Genomic DNA, 3,873 nt, shown 5'->3' with positions numbered 1-3,873 from the left:
TACCACTTGAGCCACAGTGCCACTTCCGGCTTTTTTCTTTTTGCTTATGTGGTGCTAAGGAATCGAACCCAGGGCCTCAGGCATGCAAGGCAAGCGCTATACCACTGAGCCACCTTCCCAGCCCCGAGAGTAGGATTATTTATTCACAAGCTTGCCTAGTTAACAGCCGTGTCTTGGTATCTCTGACTGTACTGCACATTTCTTGCCCCCCAAAAAGTCAAAATTCATATATCAAAACATGGCCAGGTGCCAGTGACTCACACTGACTATTCCTAGCTATTCAGGAGGCTCTGATCTGAGGATTAGGGTTCAAAACCAGCCAGAAAGGAGACTTTTACCATCGAAAAAAAAACAAAAACAAAAACAAAAACTGGAAGTGGAGCTGTGGCTTAAATGGCAAAGCACCAGCCTTGAGCAAAAAAAAAAAAAAAAAGTTAAGAGACAGCACACAAGCCTTGAGTTTAAGCAAACCCAGTACTAGGAGTAAGTAAATTAATAAACATGGCTTCTACTGAGTACATATTACTTCACAATAACACGAAGTTGAAGTCTAAGTCAACCCACAGTAATTAGGTACTGTCTATAAAAACATAACTTTTTCAGATAGGGAAGGGCACACTCTGAGTCAGAAACCCAAGAGTTCTACTATTCGATGTCTATCAGTTCTCCAGATGGAAATGTTGAATAAAAGCTGGCAATTACAAGATAAAGAAATCAACTTTCAGATCACCTCCAGAGATTTAAAAAAAAAAAAAATGAAGAAACCTAAAAGGTTTGAAAGAAGAGAAGGCCCAGAAATGGAGACAGAGAAAACCAGTGGCTAGTGAAGCAGCGCCATGAAAGGGCTTCAGAAAGGAGTGGACACTATGTAATCAGATGCTGAGAAGCCCGATCAAATGAAGGCTGCAAGTTGAACGCCAGATTTGGAATCCCTACTGATGGTGAGGGTACAAAGCACTGTTTTCAAGAGACAGCAAACACTGCGTGCCGGTGGCTCAGGCTTGTAATCCCAGTTATAGGAGACTGAAATCTGAGGATTGAGGTTTGATGTCAGGCAAGGTAGGAAAGTTCGTGAGATTCTAATCTCCAATTAACCACCAAAAAGCAGAAGTGGAGCTGTGGCTCAAGTGATAGAGTGCTAGTCTTGCGGGGGGGGGGGGATTCTCAGGGACAGTACAAGCCCTCAGGACGGACACATACACACACATACAAAGCAGAAAAACAGCATGTTAGCCACAGTCTTTTTACTTGTTCTAAACAGCATCACACAGAAAGGTCACAGCACGTATGCGGGACGTAAGGACCACAGCTAACGTGAAGAGGGCAGTGGAGGCAAAGTCGAAGGAGGCCACCGAGAGGGTCTTGCTCCGAAGGCCACGGCCGACCACAACAGCTGAGACCCAGAGAGATCAGGGTCGCCGAGGGGACACAGCCGGGCCCGGAGAGGAGGCGGAGGCCATGGCTGCCGCGTGGACACTGCCGGGGCGGCGGGCGGGGTAGGGCCGGATGCCACGGCCGCTGAGGGGACATCGCTGAACCCCAGGAGTAGGCGGAGGCTTCCGGAAGTGACCTATGTGATGGGTTCCAACTCCCAGCAGAGAGAAACGGCGCGGCGCCAAGGGCGAGACCAAGGAAGAGCAGGTCTCCTGGCTGACGCTCAAACTTACATCTTGTCCTTCTGGTGCTGTCGCTTCCCCATGGTGGCAGCTGCGACCGCAGAACTAGCGAGCGCGGAAAAGCGGCAGCAAACAACTCAGAACCGCGGGCCTCCGCGCCTTCGTGAGTACTTCCGGGTTTCGGGGCTTCCTCTCCGGAAGTGACGCTAGGCATCCCGGGAACTGTAGTTTTCTTAATACTAGTGCTCTTGAAACGTGGGGCGTGGAAAGGTGCTTAGGCTCCGGAGTACAGCTGGTCGGTTTCCAAGCCGCGGCTTCCCCGGGGTCCTAGCTGCACCGTCTCGTTACCAGCCTAACCCAAGCTCAATGCCAGCCCAGCTCAAAGCAACCCTGAGTTCTCAGGTCTTTTATAAAGCCGCTTGCGGCTGCCAGTTCTACCAGACTCTGTCCCTTCTCTGCTTGACCCGACAGTGGCCTACAAAGGGATGAGAACATCAGCTCTCTACTGGTTCACCTCTCGTCTTTGTCCACACAGCCTTCAGGCCACCTAACAGCCCAGAGGCAGGTTATCAGCTGGAGGCCGAAGTCCTCTCTGATTCTCTAAGTCTCCTGCTAGGTTATTCTCTTAAGCCAGATCAGTATGTTTGTGGCCTGTTTGGGTTTATTAGTTTGAGGGCAGGAGATATTACAGAGGATTGAACCCCACGGCCCAAAGCATGCTAAGCATGGATTCATGATATGTGTGTGCACGCACCTTGCACCCCATCACTAGAACTTGAACTCGGCCTGGGCACTGTTCTTTAGCTTTTTCGCTCCATGCTGGTGCTGGCTTTTGGGTGGTTAATTGGAGATAAATCTCTCACGGCCCTAATCCTAGCTACTCAGGAGGCAGAGATCTGAGGACTATGGTTCAAAGCCCACCCAAGCAGGAAAGCCAGTGAGACTTTTATAACCAATTAACCATTAGGTAGAACACTAGCCTTAAGCAAAAAATTTCAGGTACAGCATCCAGGACCTGACCTGAGTTCAAGCCCAGCACACACATAGACACAAAAATGTCCCCCAGACTCTCCTATCCAGGCTGATTTTGAATAGGTCACAGCATCCTGAGTAGCTAGAACAAAAGCATGAGCCACTAGCACCCAGTGAGGCTCATGATTTTATTTTTATTTATTTATTTTGCCGGTCGTGGGGCCTGTACTTTGGGCCTGGGTGCTGTCCCTCAGCTCTTCAGCTCAAGGTTAGCGCTCTACCACTTGAACCACAGCGCCACTTCTGGCTTTTCTTTTCTGCTTATGTGGTGCTGAGGAATCTAACCCAGGGCCTCATGCATGCAAGGCAAGCACTCTACCACTGAGCCGCCTTCCCAGCTCAGGCTCATGATTTTAAACACCATCTTATACTATACTCTCAATGTAACCTTTGAGTAACTACTGAGCTCAAGTTTAACATGTGGGATCAAAGCAGAATTCTCAGTCTCCCTGCCTTCTACTCCTAAGCCTCACTCTGCTAAGTGGTACCACCATCCATCCAGTCACCCAAAGCCTGTTCTCAGGTTATAACTGACTTCTCAACTAGTTTTCAACATAAGTATCAGGAAAAAATTTTTTTGAAAATGTCCCACCTTTCTCCATACACCTGTTAGAATTTATCCCAATTGTAATCTATAGTGATTTTGTCTGTGTACTGATGGACACCCACAGAGGAGTATGGGTTATAAACCCTTTAGGGACAGAGACAGGGACCTGGACTGCTTAGTTTATTTTCCAGTCCCAAACAAGATAAGGGGCATATACCATGGCTCACTGAATATATTTGCTAATGTCCAGGAATCAACAAGCATTTGGAAACATTTCAACATACTGCTTGGGTTCTACAGCCTGCATACAAGATAACAATGAAAGTTACATACTTTTGGAACTCCTCAGGATAAAAGTGCCACATTGTAAACTGACAAGCCTGCTCACTTTCCTCCACCTTCCCAGCCCTCTTTTTGTTGTTGTTGGTGGTGGTGTTTGTGGGGCTTGAATTCTGGGCCTGGGCACTGTCCCAGAGCTTTTCAGCTCAAGGCTAGTGCTCTACCACTTGAGCCACAGTGCCACTTCCAGTCTTCTGAGCGATATATTGGAGATAAAGAGTTTCATGGACTTTCTTGCCCCAGCTGACTTTGAACCACTATCCACAGATCTCAGCATACTGAGTAGCTAGGATTATAGGTGTGACCCACCAGCCTTCAGCTTTCTTCTTTTTTTTTTTT

This window comes from Dipodomys ordii, unplaced genomic scaffold (assembly GCF_000151885.1).
Source record: "Dipodomys ordii isolate 6190 unplaced genomic scaffold, Dord_2.0 Scaffold141, whole genome shotgun sequence".
NCBI lineage: Eukaryota > Metazoa > Chordata > Mammalia > Rodentia > Heteromyidae > Dipodomys > Dipodomys ordii.
Note: the sequence above shows the minus strand (reverse complement) of the source record.